Raw genomic sequence first — 21,225 nt, 5'->3', positions numbered from 1 at the left:
CACTAAGCGAGAGGTCTGATAGACTGCATTTCCAATAAAATGGCCAATTATAAGACACTTGGCTGTGAAAGCTGCCAAATTGTGGTCACTCCAATCAAATGTCCATTAACACTGTGAGCTGAGTCAGTTGGGCGGTTATGAAGTCTTGGAAGATTCATTGAAATGAAAGTTGATTATACAAGGCTATGATTGTTCAGTTTTGGAAGGCAAAGCTAGAATAACAAACCCACTGTAGTCATGTACAAAGCCCAAACAACCGAGAGCCCAGTTAAATTCAGCAGTCCTGTCCTGTCTTCCACTTTGTGCCCAGACAAATACTTCTCATTTTCTGCTCCAGATGAGAAGTCAAGACTAATGCTAATGCCTGCTCTCAATGTCCTCTCTGGTGTGATATCAGTGGAAACCAGAGCTGCACGATTAATCGTAAAAAGATCGCCATCTCGGTTCAAACACCCTCGCAATCTTGTTCCTAAATGACAACAATTCGATTATGACTAACCTTTAACAAGTACGACCATAGGGAACATTCAAATCTGCGTTGATGTCTAAACTGATGTCTTGTCTACAGTAGCGATCCAAATGGAATAAATCACCTTTTGAAAGTAAATTGATGCTTCAAATAAAGATATAAATTACATCTTTACACCAATAGGTGGCAATTTGTCATTGAATCATTCAAGAGATTCGTTCAAAAACACTGATTCATCCAGTAATGTATTTACGAGTTAGTCAGTGAATCGTTCATTCAAACTGATTAAAAAAAAAATATATATATATTTTTATAAAAAAATGCAGCAATTGAACGAACAAAACGTGTCTGTTCAAGCTCAAAAGAAGAGAAAGAGGCCTAAAGAGGCTGGTGCGCGCACAGAAAACAGCGCGCGAGTTACAGTCTTCTTGCGCTTGATGTTTAAACTGACAGGACTTAAAAACACATGCAAATGATAAACTTTCACTCAATGGTTAAACTTTGCAATTAGTCCACCAATCACATGCGTTCTGAACCGGAGCTGATCAACTACGATCCCTATACTTGACATCGCACATCCTGCGATGTGACTATGGCGATATCGATGCTAAAACAATATATCGTGCAGCCCTACTAATATATGTACTGCAGGCTGTCCTCATCTGTCCCCATTTGTTTCTGTGTGACTCAACACATTTTATTCCAGATTTCAGTTCCAGCAAACTATTAAACGGCTACAGAAAATATCAATAAAAGATCTGTGTAACTGATGGGTTTGGGCCTGTTTGCTCACTCCCTTTGATTCTCAGAATGAGTTAAGAGAAAGAAGGAATTTGAGAGTGCTGGATGGAGAGAGTAAGAATGGAGAGGCAAGATGGAATTTGTGAGAAATTTATCCTAGGGTTATCCGACAGGCAGAGACGCTATGAGAAGCTCCTCTCTTTTGAAGTTTTTTTTAAAGCATTTTTGAGTCTTTCTGCCTCATCAAGAATGATGTTGAGGGCTAACTGAGGAATTTCTGGAGTAGCATAGAGAGAAAAAAAAATCCTCCTAGACCCTTCACAGTTTTTCCACACAATTGTTATAAAACTTTAATTGCTCTCATGTCCTTCCTTTAGAGCTGATTTTAGAGCTCCAACTTCTTACAATGGAGTTGTTTGGCCCTGTGTCACATGATGGTATGATGCGGCTAGTTATTATTATCAATTAAACTTTGCCACTAATAAAAACAGTCTGTACTGAGATGCCCCTACAGTTATAGTCTCTCATTCCCAGTTGTGTTCCCTCTGGTGGTCTGAGGCTGAACTGCTATTTTTACTTCTATTTCAGAATCTGAATCATTTGGAAGATTTAGAGGTTCTGAGTGATTGTAAAAATACTATTTGTGGGAATTTGTACTTATCTGAATAATTATATTCTTACCTTGTTTCAGCCAGGGTTATTATATTTAACTAAAACTAAAAATATAAAAAACATTTTCGTTACGTGAAATAAAATAAACCAACTGAACTAAAATAAAATATAAAAAACATTTTAACTTGATGCACTAAAATAACAAAAACTAAAATTGAAATTAAAATAATAAAAACTATATAGACAATAAAAAAACCTAATAAAAATGACAAAAAAATAAATTAGTAAAACTTAAATGAAAATGAAAAATATAAAAAAAATCATATTAATATTAATTAACTATAATTTTATCTTAATGATACTTAAATAATACTGGCTAAAAGCTTTGATTTTTAACTAAAATTTTGATGATTTTGCATATTTTCTTTCTACTCTACGGTATAATATATTGTCAACACTTTTTATAATCAATAATATTAATGTTTTCTGTTCTCTTGTGTCCTGTTGTCTTGTGCGGGTATTTGCCTTTTTACTGCTTGTGAAAATGAGCACTTCAGGATGCATAAAACATAATCACTTAGTGTTTTTTCTTGCTGTTACATATTTGATACTGTATGTACCGTCCTTTTACAGTCTCTTAAAACTCCTTCTTCCCTCACAGTGAACGCTAAACTGTGTCCTCTCTGGGGTTGTTCTAGCTTGAGTGTTGTCTGCCACCAAATCAAACTGAAAAAGTCATAAATTGAAGCAGCAAATCATCTTTTATGTATGTGTGCTTGCACAGTGAACATAGTGGAAACTAGGACAGTCAGCAGAGCATTAGGACAACAAAGCAGCTTTTATTTTCCTGGAAAACAATGCTAGCACTGACAGAAAATGAAGAGATTTACTGCTTTCACTTATCAAACAGGATATAGGGTAAGAATTGCATTACGAATTGCTGCAATATTTTTATTCTAGTTGTTTTGAGACCACAAATAGTCCTGAGTGAGCAGGACCGAGATGAGAAATCTCTCGGATGGTGTTATGTAACTCTCTCTCTCAGGCAGCTGCGTCCTTCATGCTGAAATCGCAGTTGTCTTGCGAGGTGTCTCTGCAGTGATGATGTTGAATATGAAAGGACAGAGAGAGCTATGCTGGTGGATGCCTCCATGGTCACAATACTATATCCAGTCCATTAGGAACTAAAGTATAACAGCAGATGTACAGCAGTGAGAAAAAACGTGTTTAGTTGTCAGGATCCTGACATTGAGAGTCATGTTGGAGGTTTGTAAGCATCTTAAACACAGAAGCGGCAGATGAGCATCACTCACATCAGAGCTGAGCTCTCGTGACCTTCAGGTGTCTCTGAGATGATTGAAGACGCTGTGTGACTTTGACGTCACTGCACTGTTAGACCCATTACACCCGCCTAATGACACAGTTATAGAGATTAACAACATTCATCAACTGCAAAGGGGCGTTTGGTTACTGATACTCTAAAAAGAGTACAGCTTGCTGCGGTCATTATCCAGAGTTTCAGTTAAGAAATGTAAGCTTATGAATGTGTCTCTGTGTGTTTCTGGGTGTGTGGTATATATTCTTTTTTTGGAGTAAAAAACAATTAAAAGTGTAATCCCCCCCCCCCCCCCAAAACGGCTTTAATAGAATAATTTAATTAATTAATTAATTTATTTCACATTAATTAATTAATACAACATAGTCAAATTGTTGAAAAATTTCATTCTCAATTAGTTGGGCCTGTGCTCTTATAGTGTAACATTTAAAAAAATGGCCAGAAGTTTTTGTTTCTTTAAGCCTTCCTTTCTAAGTGCGTGACAACGATGAACTAAAAACGGAAACGTTTTTCCTTTGCGTTTTTCGCGTACAGACGGGAATGTTGTCAAAACGATCCCCGTTCACACAGATCCGAGAAAACGACCTAAACCGCTGTATTATGCTGCCAGGCCAGTAGTTGGCGATGTCACTTTCTAAAGAAACACGACGCTCCTGTAGACTGAACACGTAATACGCGTGCGCATGACATCATGACTGTTTTCGCAAATTCGTGTTTTTGTAGTTTACACGGAGACAATAACAGTATCGTTTTCAAAACGTTTTGAAACCCGTTATCAAAAGTTTGCATTTTCAGGCCCCCAAAACGCCATTGTCATGTAAAGGAATGACCAAAACGTTTAGTTTTTAATGTAATGTAAACGGTGAAATGTAAACGGCCCCTAAAACCAAAACTGCATTTATTTAATCTAAAATATAGTAAATTGAAAGATAATTTTAAAATCATATGTATTTGCGTCATTGCATCATATCATGCATTTGCATCATTACTCCAGTCTTCAGTGTCACATGATCCTTCAGAAATCATTCTAATATACTCAAGAAATATTTCTTGTTATTATCAATGTTGAAAACAGTCAGCAGGTCAAACTCAGGTCGCCCAAAGAGCTACCGCGCTCAGTGTTGTTGTCAAATTGTTGTACCCTATTGGGTTTCCAGACAAACCTTCATGTGTGATTTGTAGGCCTGCATTATGAATCCACTTTCTGCTGGAGTGCATCTGCATTTACACATTTGTCAGATGCTTTTATCCAAAGTGAATCAAACCCATGACCTTGAACCTAAGACTGACCTGTGTTCGGATCAGAAGAGGGTTCTTATGAAAGGGCTTTGAGATGAGATCTTGATTAGAGAATATAGGACGATACAGACCGGGAGCAAAGCAGGTGAATTATGAGTTCAGGCTCTTTTAAGCCCATGAGAGTATCCTGTCTCTGAACCAAATCACAAGGCTGCAGTCAGAGGTCAGCAAATGTGGCTCAGTTGTTTTTTTTGTTTTTGTTTTGTTAGTTGTTAGTAAAATTAAAACGCTAATGCCATCCCAAATCTCAGAAGCAGAGCGAGCTCGACAGTAATCCTCCATGACAGAAATAAATAACAGCACAAAACCACAGTCCAGTGTTTCCTAATACCTGAAACAGGTTCTAGACTTTTAGCACCCACATTTCTTATTGTATCTATCACATATACAGTTGCATCCTAAAGTCTAAAAACTCTAGTAAAAATGCTTGTTTTGCATTCTTTTCCAAATGAGTACAAAATTATTAATTATAAAGTTATTTAATAAGCATAACTATTTAATGAAAAGTCACTGTAAAAGGTTCATGTTCAGTTTACTTAGTTTTGTTGTGCCCACAACATTAACTTAATATCACATGTTGATGCCACAATATTTGAACCTGTGGCAAAGTGATGATATTTTGTATATTTAAATTTATTTTGTCAAGGTAATGACATCCTTATGCCATAACCATGTGATGTGAAGTTGTGGCCTCGAGATCCCAAGCTAAGGGGAACGACATCTGTTTATTGTGGCAAATAATTTAATCTGTGTGACCTGGGATAACCTGTGATAATCAAAAATGGATTATATAGGATATTATAGTAATTATTTTATATTATAATGTATAGATACCTTGTGATAGTAGTCAAATAAAGTTAAAATATTTTTTTATTAGTAGCCTAAAAAAAAATCATTCATCCCATACCAAAGTCTTTTAAAGCCATTCACTGATTGTCTTTTTTTGTTTAATATTTGTACATTTTATATGGTTATTTTACCCTTCGTTTTATATTTCTCATTACCTAATGAACAACGCATTATCTGACACAATGATGTTACCTCAACAAAATGATCTCATGGCCACCTTATGGTTCTCAAAAGTTATTAATACCTCGCTGTAATCATTTTTTTCTATACTCTACATCTGTTTTTCCTCTTTTCATATCCTATAACTAACGACATAGAATTGAAAGTTATGACTAGTAGCAGTCTGAACTCATTCAAGTTCAAATCCCTCAGGTCACTTTAATTAAGGCCAATGTGTGACCCCAGGCCGCTTCGCTCCATGTGTGGATGCCTCATAACTCCCAGTCCATGTATTACAAGTTCAGAGGGATTCATCAGCGTCTGTGTTGTGGTGCGCGGCTGGCGTTGTATTGTCCTGCTGTGTATCCATACGCATGGTTCTCAGGGATGGGAAAATGATGAGAGACATTGAGCTGCGTTCCCGTCTGGAAGGAGGGACGATGGGGTCAGAGAGGATGTGGAGGAGAAAAGTGGATTGATTGAGTCCCTGACGCTTGGCCCTCGCCATCTGTCACCCTGCAGGCGCTCTCTTTCTCTCGCTGAGCGCAGAATGGGTCAGATACACATTTACCTCAGCTAACAGTACTGTTGCATACGGGAGCAGGTGCAGAACAAACAGACAGTGTAAGGTTAATGGTAAATGTCTTTACTGGATAGTTTGCCTACAAATAAAAATTGTCATCATTTTACTAAACCTCATAGTGAAACACATTTTTTTTATTAGCATAGAACTTAAAATTTCTCTACAGTAGCAAAAAATCCACTTATACATATAATGAAAGTGTATGGTGACCAGTAGCTCTCAAGCTCCAAAAAGGTCAAATGCCCTTGTACCATCTGCTCTAGCACTCCTGGTGCATTTGCAATTCGTTAACAGTATTCATAGACATAAAGCAGGAAGTAGAACACTTAATATTCAGTACACAGGAAAATGGAGATCTGCATCTTAATGTGCAAGAAGAACTAGTGCAGAAGGCAAGATTTTTAGTTAATAATATCCTAAATTTCATAGAGTACATTTTTATATGTAATTTAATAATGAATTCATTGCCGAATGTTCTGACAAGCATTTATGGTCAACTAAAATATACTTTATACTTTTGTAATGATGAAGTTGCACTTTTAGTACATTTAAAATAATAATTTTAAATGTATTAATTACATTATTTTTAAATGTAATAACTAATAACACAATACAGTTAATATTATAGTACTTTAAAGAACTTTAGTAATTAAAGAACTTTAGTAATTTAGAGGTCAGCACATAAAATATTTTTTACTTAAGTGTGTTAAAGGAACAGTCATTAAACTATACTTTCTTTAAGTACACTTAAGTGGCCTTTTATTTCATTAATGTATCATCTACAAGTACAGCTTTTTTGAATATTTGAAGTACACTAAAAGTGCACATTCACTATAATCAAGCACACTTTTTTTCACAAGGGATGAACATCATGACACATTGTGACAGTCGCAGCACAGCTCTGACGAGTCTGACCTCTTAAACTGTCTCCAGTCAGGCAGATGTTCTGCTGTCTGATCCTCTGTATCTTGTATCAAATGTAATTGAGTTCTGAAAGTAATCAGCGCTTTTATTGTCAAGAACTAGAGCCTGTTTTTCAGACGGAAATGAAAGCTATATCAGCTTGAATGGTAGTACAGCAACTTGAAACCAAAGAGCTGTGCCAATTAACAGGCTTATGTTTATCTCAGACAGGCCAGTTGAGGTCATGGCAAAATCAATGGGCCATATTGTATCAGTTTGCAGACAGTGGCTCAGTGATTAATTACTGCACAACGTTTTTATGTTTCTGTGTGGCCGATAAGGGAGAGGAGGAGCATATGAGTCAGAATAAAGCTTATTATTAATCCATTGTACGTAGGAGTGTGTTGTACAGTGTTTGGGAGTAACTAAATAGAAGTAATGGCATATTAAATTTTCAGTAGCATGACAGTAGTTTTCAAAAGTCTCATTGTGTTGCACACACAAATAATCATGCAGACTCTCCTGAACTGTTCTGTCTCCCAAGGGGTTTGCTTTGGTCTTCTTTTTTACAGAAAAATATTTAGTTATATGTTGCTATTCATTCATGTTTTTAAGATAATAGATAATTATATAAATTATAGGTATTCACTATACCATTCAAAAGTTTGGACTTTCAAAGAATCCTGAAAAAAATGCATCACTTTTCCCACAAAAATATGAACTGTTTTCAACATTATTAATAATAAGAAATGTTTCTTGAGCAGCAAATCAGCATATTAGAGTGATTTCTGAAGGATCATGTGACACTGAAGACTGGAGTAATGATGCTGAAAATTTTGTTTTGCATCACAAGAATAAATTACATTTTAAAGTATATTATAAGAAGTTATTTTTAATTGTAATCGAATTTCACGGTTTAACTATATACTGAATGCAGCCTCAATAAGCATTAGAGACATAAAAATTTTGCCCTCTTCTATAACTTCATTTTGCTACAACTTTTATTAGTAACTTGTAGTAAAAACATGTAGCTCAGAAAGATTTTCCAGAACACTGGTGTTGTGTGTGTTATGCTAACTGTCGTAGACCTCCATTCACCCCCTTTATTTTCCCAGTCGCTCCCCCTTTCTGTGAAGCAGACAGGATCAGGCACGTGTGAACCTCCGTTTCCCCTCTCCTCTCCACGTGTGTGTGTGTGTGTGGATGTGACCCAATTTAGAAGTGGTAGCACACACTAGATGAGACTGATAACCGAAGAGAAGAGATAACCACATACACATTCCTCTCGAATCTCCTCTTCATTCTTCACTGGTTTTATTAAACGCAGAGTAAATAGTGATTTGCATTCCTGACTAAGTGTATAAGAGTATGGAGAGAGGAAAGACCCTGCAGATTTTGCACACTTTAAAAAGGTTACATTAAACTTTGTTTCATTCATGCACTTCTGAACATGGCAGAGTGGAAACATAAGAATATGTACATTCACATATGATACACACAAACACTAAAACTAATGTATTCATTTACTTCCAAATTCAGGATATCTAAAAAGTATTGAGTCAAAATGGCTGTTAAGTTGTTAGTTGTTTCTCACACAGAGGTAATGTTGGTTGGTATCCAGTGGGGGGCAGTGTGCTCTTCCACTCGTCTCTGAAATAACGTGCTGAGTAGATATTTTATTTTTAGGAACTTAAAACTTTCACAGATTATAATGTACCTGGCAAAATATGATCTCTCCTGGCTCTATGTCCATCGAGACCCATGTGAACTCACTGATGGGCCAAAGAGAAAGAAAGCCATGACCTTATCATGCTTTCATGGTAACATAATAACAGGCTTTTCACCTTTACACCCTGCAACTAATACTCCATAGCAGGTGTGTGACGTACAGTATGCATACTTGAACTCTTTCGTCTTGACTGTAGAGATGGTAGAGGCTCTCTGGGCATTCTCTACTTTCTTATTGTTTTAAATAGATGTTTGGAACTTTTCTAATAGCAATTGTGAATTTTTCCTCAGCTTTTCTCTGTTTTGCATGTTTCTGAATTTCACATAACCCCAGTATGTGTGGCTATCCCTGCAGGTGTGTGTGTGTGTGTGAGTGGAGGTGGACGTTTCGGTGGGACTCTGGGCATGTGTAAAGTCTCCATCAGTTCTGGATCTCTGCATCTTTTAGGAGCCCCTCTCTGGGCCTCTGTGCAAGGTAAGACATGTGATGAGTCCCTGTATGTCTCTCTATCCTCCCTGTCAGTACTGGAGAAACAGACATGACACATGGAATTGATTTCCATCATTCATTTAGCCTAGGCATTCAGAACAGAATGGACTCGGCCATTAGTATCATAACTTTTACCCCTCACTGTGTTAGTTTTAATTAGACTCAGTTAATTAAAGACACTAAAAGCTAATGATCTGTAAAGCATGATGAAAATGCACTCAGGATTTCTTAAATCAAGGTTGAAGGATCTAAAAAGTGAAAGGAATGCATTGTAAATCTGATCCGCCTTGCTCATGAATATTAATTAGGTAGTCATACTAGGTAGCCCTGCCCACACAGAAATCTCCTTGGAATGGAGTACCTCTCCTCATGTATATCAAATACTACTTGTGTTAATTCGTTTCTTAGTTTGTTCCCTCCTTTTGGTTAAATTGTGTCCATGTTAAAATAAGGGAATGAATTAGTACAATGTAGCCCACAATTTGTTCCCTCGTTTTAGTCAAGTTGTGGCCACGATTTTAACTAAATTAAAATGGAGGAACGAATTAGTACAATCTGGCGAATTAGTCACCTACAGTTTGTTTCCTCGTTTTAGTTACATTCTGGCTACGATTTAACAAAATTACAACAAGTCGTGGGAAGGAATTCTTAATTCATCGTCACAATATCTATTTTTTCTCCAAGTCATGTGGCATCTAGGGTGAGTAGAAGAAGCGTGCAAAAGACAACTTGTCTACAAACTGTTGTCACCACAATGGTCTCTACAATCTATTAAGGTTTAGCCGTGATTTGCAGCGATGGGAGTGATTTAAAGTCATATACTGTAAATACAATGAGAACACTGCAAAAAACATGTTCAATGACACATTCTTTGAAAACTATAGCAAGTGTTGTTAGTAAATTTTATATATATATACATATATATATATATATATATATATATATATATATATATATACACTGTATGTAAGGAAGCCTTGTTTGTTGAAATCACATGACTTTGTCAGTTCGAATCACTGATTCTAAACAAGTGATTTGTAAAGGTGTCAAAGCTTCGTGTTTCGAACACACTCTTCACTAGTGTTTTGTGACGGATGGATCTTGTCGCACAGCTTTTCAGTGTGTATAGAAAAATTGCTGCTTGTTGGAATCTTGTCAGGTGAACCCTGGTAGCAGCAAATCTGCAGTATGAAAAAAAAAAGAGTGACTGCTTTAAATCTAGTGAAAGCATCTAAGATAAACATAATAAAATTGTGTTAGTGAAAATGACAAGCATCAGCAGAGTTGTACTCAGTGGGAACAAGCATTTCCTCGCTGTCACAGCTGATTATTGCATCTGCAGGAGTCTGGACATTGATTAATGGTGTGAATATGTGTCTGGTGGAGTTTTTTACCCCACAGGGAAATTTCAATAAAGGTTCCATCCAGCACTTTGAAGTGTATTTTGTAAGGGGGTCTGGTTCTTGATGGATGACCAATGCGGAGTGTGACAGTGGAATGGATACTGGCCGACCTGAGTCTAGATGAGGAGGGGCTGTAGGGGTCAGAGGGCAGGGAATTATTAGGATGGGATTTATTGTTTTCATGGAGGAAAAACTGATTAACGAGGTACAGATTAACAAAAAATGGCATGTTTTTTAAACATGGTAATACCATGTTTTTGAAATGGTATCATGGTAGTGGTGGTTAAAATGGTTCAAATCTGATTACCCCTTACTTACTAGACAACATTTTTGGTTCCTTTGCAAGTATTTTACAGGAGCATGCTGTTCATTTGATTGCAGATTTGGCCCCTTTGGCCTGACTCATCTGGTTAGTTTACAGTTAGAGCTAGAGCACATGACTGGCAGTTCTTCAAGACTTTGTTTCGTGTGTGTGTGTGTGGTCTAGCAGCTGCTCTGACCCTGCAGCTCTCAATCTATGCTCACACTCATCTTAGCAGCTGTCTGTTTCCTTCAGGAGATCGGCCCCTTGCTCTATCTCTTCCTCTCTGTGGTGGAAATGGCATTGAAGGCCTAGTTACTGAACACTTTTGTAAGGATAATATCCAGAGATACTAGAAAGGTTTCTTATTGGGATCGAGGTGATTTGATTCTAACGATAAAAACATTATAACATTATTTCCATGTCAGTAAGATATTTTAAATGTTTTTGAAAATACAGTAAAAACAGTAATATTGTGAAATATTACTACAATTTATAATAACTGTTTTCTATTTGAATATATTTCCAAATGTAATTCCTTTGATTGCAAATCTGAATATTCATCAGCCATCACTCCAGTCTTCAGTGTCACATGATCCATCAGAAATCATTCTAAATCTAATATGCTGATTTGGTGCTCATGAAACATTTCTTATTATTATGAATGTTGAACACAGTTGTGCTGCTTAATATTTCAGTGGAAACAGTGATATGTAAAAGATGAATATATATAGCAAAAAATTTCCAGTAATGAGAATTTGCGGAGGAAAATCCTTTACTGTCAATATGGTCCATATCTTGAAGTTATTTAATTTAATTTTGGGGTGAAATGTTACATGGACATGGATTTTCTCAGACAGGCTGTTATTTGTGTTTATGAGTCTCATCAAACCATGTCGTTCTCATGGCCCTCTCTTCATGCCAGTGGAACATAAACAGCGAGCATGCTGTGAGTTAATGGGAAATGAATGAGAAGACAGGCCAAGTAAAGCGTCTCTGACACATTGCCTGCTCCCACCTCTCTCCTGCTAAGATTTACTGTGGAAGAGTATAGGCCAGCCCTGAGATTTGTGTGTTCACAGTTTAACAGACGCCACACGTTACCCCTTTTCCTCTGTCCTATTAAACCAGAGCAGTGATTGTGTCCCTCTGTGATTTGTAACCTTTTTCTCCTGAATGGCACGAAGAATTCTTCAGATGTCCCACTGCCCTCTGAACACCCCCCCCCCCCCCCCCCCCTCTCTCTCTCTCTCTCTCTCTCCCTCCCTCCCTCCAAAGACTGATGAATCACTTTTGTTTAGTTATGGGAAATAACTGTCTGTGTGAAACATCTTTCAATGCTTATGTTAGCAATTCTCCCATAGCAAAAACGACTAACTCTGCAATATACAGCCTGAAGCTGTTAAATTCTTTTGTAGAAATCTATTATTCTTTCCATTCTCTGTTAAAGTGTGCTGAGGCATGTCTAACCCCATATGGACTCACAGACACCCAATGATCATCAGATCAAAGCTTATGTAAAACACTGTAAAAATGTTTTCATTTTGCTATGGCCACTGATTTGAAGACATTATCTTCGTTGTCCATGTGATCTTTGCTAATTGTGATGTTATATTTGAAGTTTCACCGGTGTTCACATCGTGACTGAGACCACAACCCCCTGCACTATTTTAAAACACTGGTCTTTTGACCTTTAACCTCACTTGACCCTTGACACTCATAAAACACCATTAATAGTGTTTCACGGCTGGTGTTAGGAACAGGTGTGTTTCAGATATCTCTCTCTTAATTTTTCTCTCATTATTTCATTTTCTTGATGCCAGTGCCCAAAATATTTTTATTTTTTATTTGAGCAACTCCAAGGTTGCTCTCTCATAGCTAAGGACACTTAATGGAGTTCTCAGACTCAGTTATGTGTAATTTACAAATCAACTTTGTGTAATAATAAAAAAGTTATGATAATAATAAAGATAATAATAATAATGCCTTAACTTTAATAATAATACAAACAACAATAATAAAAACAATAATAATTCTTAAAAATTCTTTGCAAAATAAAAATATGCATTTGTATTATTAACAATAACAACAACAACATGTAGTATTATTATTATTATTATTATTATTAATATTAATTAATTATAAAGTTTAAATAAAATTTAAAATATATATATTTAAATAATAATTGTATAATGATGATGGATGAATAACATACTCCAGATATTTTAGGTTTATCCAAATGCATTTAATAAGCTGGAGGGCTGGCTGTTCATTAATAGGGGAATTCCAAGAATGGAAACTCTCTGAATGGAAAACGAAAGAATAGTCAATGTTCCAAATAACCTATAAACTCTCAGCACATTGTGCATAAGAGTAGAGGTGCATCATGCCCACATGTCCTCCACTCAATGCCCATCTTTTTTTTCTTCTTTTTTTTACATGAAGCGTTCTGCAATCCCACTCAACAGAGCACAAAATGGACACTCAGTTCCTCATCCTTCTCCCCTCCCCACATCACCTCAGTGCTCTTATTGCTTTTCCATGGCAGGGAGCAGAGCAGTAAAAGTAGATTGGTTTGCAATGCTCAAACCTGCTGGCAGCTTCACACATACAGTTTCATTACACTCTATTCATTACAGTGTTCAGGCCAGGCCTCTGTATTTGCTTATGAAATCTCTTTGTGTGTCTGTGACATTTCCGGCACTGTAAGTGTTGATGTACTAAATGAAGTGCTGGGTAGATTACTTACAAATTGTAGTCCATTACTGAATACAAATTCCATGATGGAAACTGTAGTTAGTAACATAATCATAACATAAACATAAACATTAATCGAATGTAATCGGATTACTTTTAGATTACTTTTGGCCTAACTTTTAGCCTTAACTTGTTTATCACATAGATTTGAATAGGATAATCTTGTACAGTGATATAAAAATACAAATAGAACAAAAAAATGATGTTAAAAATTTGTCATCAACAAAATGAAGTGCATTAAACATTATATTAGGTCAGGGTTTCCCTAACTGGGGTTTGCAAAGGAACTGCAAGGGGTTTGATGAAAAGATAATAATTATTTAAACCATAAAATTTTTAAAAATAAAAACAATCAGCACAAAACACATAAAAGATTAAATATTTTATTTGTTATGCTTTGTGGCCTCTGACTTTTGTAATGCCACAAAACTAAGAGACTTTCTGTACATATATAACCAATAGGCTGTTTTAGAAAGGACCATTTAAAAGATAAAAAAAATTATAATTAGTGAGAATAAATAAATAATGAATAATTTACTGCCATTTTGTGAACGTTATGTAATCAATAAAACTGTAACTAGTCTGATTATGAGTATTTTAAAAAACATAATCTAATTACTACAAGTATGTAAATTGTGGAATCTGATAATGTAATCAGATTATATATAATCTAGTACTACCCAGCACTGACTATGAATGTGTGTTTCTGTCACTGATGGTGTGTACAGTACATGTGCTGTTATGGAGAGTGTATGGGATGTGTAATGAAAGCAGATGTGTTTGGCATAAGCTCAATGCTTTGTGATGGAGCCCTGTGATCCTGGGGGGTCTGAGCTCAGGGCTAGGTCTATACACAATCCCAGATTTGATGTACTTCTCTGAACCCATGATGTTTTTATGTAATCTGCCTCCAGCAGCAGGTTAATCAAAGATTAGTGTGCATTCCACACTGCGATCTTTGATCATTTAGATGGTAAAACACATTTTCCCTTTGCTTGAAAGTGTTGATGGTGTCAATTTATTTATATTTATTTATTTTCTTATTTATTTTTTTATATTTTATTTTTCAGAGTCAGATATGCTCACCAAGGCTGCATTTATTTGATGAAAAACTACTGTAAAACAGTATAATTGTGAAATATTATTATAATTTAAAATAACTGTTTTCTATTTAAATATATTAAAATGAAATTTATTCCTGTTATGGAAGATATTACTCAAGTCTTCAGTGTCACATGATCCTTCGGAAATCATTCTAATTTGCAGATTTTTTGCTCAAGAATCATATTATTATCAATTGTCATGGGTTGTTGCAGGCAAACGAAAGATTTAAGGTAAGGATCTAAATGCAGCAGTCTTTGACAAAAATGCGATTTTCTCTGTTTTTTTGTTTAAAACGTTGTTGTTGTTATTTTAAATTAAACTTGCCACTTTCAAGTGTTGATAAAAAAGGATGCAGGAAGCTAGAAAATGGCTAAAATGGAAAGAGTTAAAGGTAGGCCTATATTTTAAGTAGGGCTGTGAAACGATTAATCGCGATTAATCGCATCCAAAATAAAAGTTTGTGTTCACATAATATATGTGTGTGTACTGTGCATAATTATTTTGTATATATAAATACACACACATGCATGTATATATTTAAGATTTTTTTATTTTTATACATAAAATATTTATATTTATATATAATACAAATTATATATACAGTATATTTAATCAAATATTTCTTAAATATATACATGCATGTGTGTGTATTTATATATACAAAATAATTATGCACAGTACACACTCATATATTATGTGAACACAAACTTTTATTTTGGATGCGATTAATCACGATTAATCATTTCACAGCCCTAATTTTAAGTATAAAATTTAAAACCTATATTTCAAGTATAAAAATGTTATACCTTTAAGTTTTGCTTTTTAAGTATGTATGTATGCAAATATAATATGTAAATAAATACTAAACAAATAAGTATGATGTTATGTTCACTTAAAGAAAACTTACAAGTATACTTGCAGTAAAAAACTACTAAAGTACTTGTTTACTGAGAGTATACTTCTAAGTGTACTTCTATAAAAAAGTGCTATTAGTAGTAGTAATACTGTAGTAAGCTACTAGTATACTTATAAGTTCACTTGTAGTACAGATGCAGTACAAATGAGAAACGTATTTGTGAACTAGTTGTAACTATTGTTACACTTATAGTACACTTAAATGTATACTTTTATATAAAGTGGGCCAATTTAGTCCCAAGCAGTATTGAAATACATTCACAAGTTTACTACCAGTACATTGATTTTAATATACTTACTATATGAAGTATACTTAAAATATACTTGAACATTACTTAAGTATACTTAATATGAACTACAGTATACTACAGTATAAAAGTATACTTCTTTTTTGTAAGAGTAACTTGATTATAAACAAACTTAGTGTGAGTCTTCGACAGTACTCTGGAAATTTTATTGGGTTGTGAAACATGGTTTAAATGTGACAAGTGGGTGGAGTGGTCGGTTTCAAAAACTGATGCCAACTATGGTTTAGAGGCAAAGAATGTTATTACATCATGATCAAAGATTACAAAGGGAGACTTTTTTAGGAATAAAGTGCACTAACTGATGAATCATGCCCAGTAAATGCATTAAGAAAGGTTCAGGCTGACTTTAAACATTGTAAAATGTGTTTTTTCCAGAGCAGTATTATTGCAACTGAAAACAATTAAAATGTCAAATTTTCTGAGTGAATGGTACCTGAATCTGCAGATATCAGTGGAGTTCTACTCATTTTAGCAATGAATCTCACAGAGCCCCCACCACAACCCCATGTCTGGCACTCAACAGTTGTTTTGTGTTTTTGCCCCTTCTTTTCTCTATGTCTCTCCCTCTCTTAGTAGATGAAGGGTCAAGTGTTTTGTTGGAGGTTTTGAGGACCTCTCATTTTGTGTGTCCATCTGCATGTGTGTGTGTGCATGCTTGATCAAATCAATGTGTGTGTGTGTGTATGTGGGGGATGGAAGGGGGATTAGGTTCATGTTCAGTCTTTTGTCCTTCACTATCATTAATTTTCTCTCCCTTTCCTAACCAACTCCATTCCGTTCCAGTTCTTCCCCTCTGAATTGAAAAGAGACAGCGGGACTGGGAAGTTTGGGGGGATTGAGAATTCCCCTTGCCCCCATTCATACTTAATCAAGGCTGTTCATTACCCCGCTAACAACAGCTTTAACCAGTACAGTACTAGAAGAAACAAAGTTTACTCCCTAGTTCATGTCCAGGGTGTTTTGTAAGCAGTCCAAAAATGACATGATACAAATTTTAGTTTGTAAGAATAATCTTTTACATTACACATTTCAGCTAATATACTGTAATCAGGCTACTTTTAGATTACATTAGGATAATCTTGTCCAATATTGATATAAAAATACAAAGACAATTTCATTCTTTGTTATCAACAACATTAAGTAAATTAAACAATATATGCTTAATATTCTGCAGGAATAGGAATTAGGAAATGCAGGGGGTTCGTAAATTGATAAAAAGTTAATAATTAATTAAATCTTAAAAGTGTTCAATTAAAAGGAATAAATAATTTGAAAATAAAAATAAAACACTTACTAAAATATGAAATATTTAGTTTGTTTATGCTGTGTGGCCTCTCAATCTTCTGTTTAATTATAGATGCCTGACTTATTGGCTGGTTTGTGTGTGCAATTCCACAAAACTTTCCAGATATAAGCAATTTTTTTTTTAAAGGAATGTGTAAAAGTTATTATGAATAATTTACTGCCATTTTTTTTATATTAAGTAATTAATATAAAACTGTAGTCTGATTATGAGAATTGAAAATAAGTCATCTAATTACAAGTATTTAATTTTTGGAATCTGATTACATAATCCAGATTACATATTGTCACTGTAGTAGGGTGAAAAAACACTACTTTTCAGGAAATAATTAAACACTGTGTTGTCAAAGTTTATATTGTGGCTTTATGTATGGTCTTGGTGTGTCATTATATTATTAACATTTGACCAAAATCAAGCTCAAATGGAGTTTGCCAGACATGTGTGTTTTTTCCATCATTAGAACGGCCCAACTGAGGCAGTTACATTTTACACAATTTACAGGTTATAAAGTTTATTCTAGCTATATGGGCACTCAGTTTTATTCTGTAAATTGGCCAAAATCTCATGTTATAAAAGATGAAGTGCAATGGAGGTCTAATGGAGTTACAAGGTTTAGTTACAAGCTGTTTTTAATACTTTTCATCAGTTAAATATTTGCAAAACCCACAGACAGATGTAAAGGGTGGCCAAAAGAAAATGTGGAGATACACGGTTTCCGCCTGACAACGACGAAATAATCCGTTACTACCAAGCAAGGTCTGTAAGCATTCGTGCATGTGCTGTCGCTCCAGTATGGAGAATACTGTCGACCGGATGTGCTTTGAGATATGTGTGTGCACTGTAGTTGAGAGTATCAAGTTAAGCCTCCCCAGTGAGTATATGTGGAGTGTATGTTCATATGATAACTCCCCTGGAGGGCAAGTGTCCATTAATCACTCAGATGCTCATCTGTTCCTAACGCTTCATTAGCTCTCCTTCCTCCCTGCCTCTCTGTCTTTTTCTCTGCCTCTCTCATTCCTCCTTTTCTCCTTTTCACTTCACTCGAGAGTCCCACACTACTCTGTGTCCCTGTATTTACTGTTCTCTGCGCATGCAGGTTAGGAGTAACACGTCATGCTTCCTTGCTTTTGTTTGGGAATGGCCAGTAAATGAGGGAGTGAAGTGGTAAACGATTGAAAGGGAAGAACCAGTGAATAGGTTCCATTGAAAGGCAACCCTTTAGATAAATGGCTGATTCTTCAAATACAGCATTTCTGTGTCCCAAGGATTGATTTGCATTAGAATGTTTTTACTTTTAGGTTGCATTGAAACTATTTTGGGATATTTTTGCTACTTTTCAGGTGTCTTTTATGTACAGCATATATACACTACAGTAAAAGTTTGGGGTCGTGCACATTTTTTAATGTTTTTATAAGAAGTACTTAATGCTCACCAAGGCTAAAAAAAATACAGTAAAACCGTAATGTTGTGAAATATTATTACAATTGACTGTTTTCTATTTTAATATATTTTGAGAAAAGGTCATTTATTCCTGAATGGAATGGAAAACCAAACCAACAATCATGGTTGACCTCTCATGGACGTTGTTAATAGACAAATTAAACTAGTAAAAATGTGACAAGTACATGTAAATACACAGAGCCAAATGTGTCCATATAGTTCGAAGAAAGAAAAAAAAAACACACACACCCAAATGTGGTTTTCTGTTCTTGTCCTCTTTACAAAGTGTTCCTTTGATCACTTTGCTTGAAAGTTTCATTGTGATATCATATGGGACAACAGACCCTTTGTGGTGCGCTTGGTGTGTCTAGTTGTGGTGACGGAGTGTGTTTACTATGCTCTTTCGTATGTTAAAGCATTAACAAGGCATGTGGGCATGTGATGAGTCAATGTTTAGAGTGAGTCATGCGTTGATGTCCCAGCATGCCTTGAGATTAACGTATATCCCCTAAACAGATGAAGAGTTTGACTAGATTGGAGAGATTTTACCATAATCCAGTTAGTGGACAACAGACTGTTTATGCACAGCATTTACCTCTCTCTGTGTGTGTGTGTGTGTGTGTGTGTGTGTGTGTGTGTGTGTGTGTGTGTGTGTGTGTGTGTGTGTGTGTGTGTGTGTGTGTGGTTCAGGTATACCCTATGAGGTCAAAATGTCCCCACAAAGATGCATTTGTGTGTATGTGTGTGCATTGGGTCAAAATGTCAAAATTGAAGGGAAAAAACACCTCAGTTTTATTCAGAAGCCCACACTGAGCAAAACACATGCAATTTGTTGCTGTTGCTGATATGTATATGGTCAAAATGTAAGATGAGATTCAACTTGTAAAGAGATCTGTATAACAATATAACAAACTACTTACAGAGTGACAGCTGATATTTACAGGCATTTTATGTATCTCCCAATAATATGTCTTAGTAAGATGATATTAAAATGCTTAGTTTTATGACTTAGTTTTAAGTGTTGGGGCAAAATATATATAATGCAGTTCACTACTATGATGATTGAGAGATATACAAACGTTCCTCAAAAACCTTATTTATCATATTTTACACTTACATTTTAACATGATTCTTCTAAAAAAATATATGTAATTAACTAAACCTAAGTGGTTTCAGTCCAGGAAGTGTTCATCTTGAAATATTACTAACAATATGTTATATTAAAAATATATTCTATATACTATATATTCTATAAACTAACAGTATATTCTTAGTCATTCTTACATTTACTTTCTAAAAATCATTAAAGATTTCACAGCAAAAAGGCGTGACTTTTTTAGATTTACTAAAATGCTTTTTTACCTACTAAAAGAGTATGAAGTATCAATCAGATACCAGAAGGCATGCAGAATATTGTGTGCAACTGTTTTTTTTTCCAGCAAGGTTTTGATCATGTTGATAATTTAGAGACCTTAGAAATAGGATTGAAGCAGCTGCTGAGGGTCAGATTTGAAAACAGGATGACAGTCCTTCCATTTTCCACAGAAAATAGTTGACAGAGATGAAGAAAAGGAAAAGGTAGAGGAAAGACGAGGAAAAAGAGAGGGAGTGAGCATGAGGAGGGATTAAATGTGTGTGAGGATGGGGGTAGTGGAGGAGGAAAGGGCCACAGACAAAGTGAGAGAGGGAGGAGGGTTGCAGGAGAAGGGGGCGGTGCTGTGGCGGCAAACAGCAGGGAAAGAGAGGACAGGACAGGACAGAGGAGAAGGGGGTTTCTACCAGAGAAAAGAGAGGAAACTTTGGCATGAGGTGGAGGAGCAGAGAGAAAGAAAGATAGAGAAAGAGAAGCAGCAGACTGGGATTGTACCTCCAGGACAGACTGGGGGAAGACGCGAGGAGGCAGCCATGCAGAGCACTATGGGTATGTCAGCAACACGACTGTATTTATTACACCCTGAATGCACGAGAGTTCAGATTACCACTGCAGCTCACAAGAGCTTTGAAGTGATGTGAAATGAATGATTAACTTTCTTAAAGCTGATCACACTGGGGTGAGAAGAAGCTCTTTGAAGTTATGGAGCAGTGTAAGTGCTTTCTTCTGAAGAGAGATCTGTGTGAGAACGACTGCATGGCACAAAGTTAATCATAATGTGTTGTTTTGAGGGTAGAGCAAGTTGGCTCTACTACTCGAAGGGATTTTGATTGTTCTCTCAGAGCATAATAGAGATCTCAGTTATGTTTCATTTAAGTATCAACTTTTTCTATATACGTTTCTGCTGAAATTCCTTCTATATGCAGTTAGAATAAAGAGCTATATGTGAATGTGGACAACAAAAGCTTACATCATTGATGCTGGAAGAATTTGACAAATGTGTGAGTTTATGTTGAGATTTATAACTATTGCAGACTTTGGTATCTTGTTTTTTTAGATCTTGTTTTTTGAGGTCTTGTTTATTGAGATCGTATCTGGGACTCAGTTCACATGTGAGATTATTTGGGGGCTTTTTCTTACAGGAGAAATATCT

General features: G+C 35.6%; 1 protein-coding gene across 3 annotated transcripts in view; it reads left to right on the top strand.

Moving 5' to 3' along the window:
- lzts2a (leucine zipper, putative tumor suppressor 2a) overlaps nucleotides 1–21,225 on the top strand; it is a 62,121-nt gene that overhangs the window by 19,973 nt on the left and 20,923 nt on the right. Inside the window, exon 2 of one of the 3 annotated variants that reach the window (XM_084093778.1) lies at nucleotides 9,035–9,154. The exons of 1 other annotated variant lie outside the window; for it this stretch is intronic. The gene's annotated coding sequence lies outside the window, so the exon portion shown is untranslated. Of the gene's footprint in view, nucleotides 1–9,034; nucleotides 9,155–20,420; nucleotides 20,622–21,225 lie in introns of those variants that run through there. One more of the 3 variants, XM_084093777.1, reaches the window with a different exon arrangement.

The sequence above is a fragment of the Abramis brama genome, assembly GCF_963993115.1.
Source record: "Abramis brama genome assembly, chromosome: 19".
NCBI lineage: Eukaryota > Metazoa > Chordata > Actinopteri > Cypriniformes > Leuciscidae > Abramis > Abramis brama.
The sequence above is the reverse complement of the archived record's forward strand: the minus strand, read 5'-3'. Positions and strand labels throughout refer to the sequence as shown.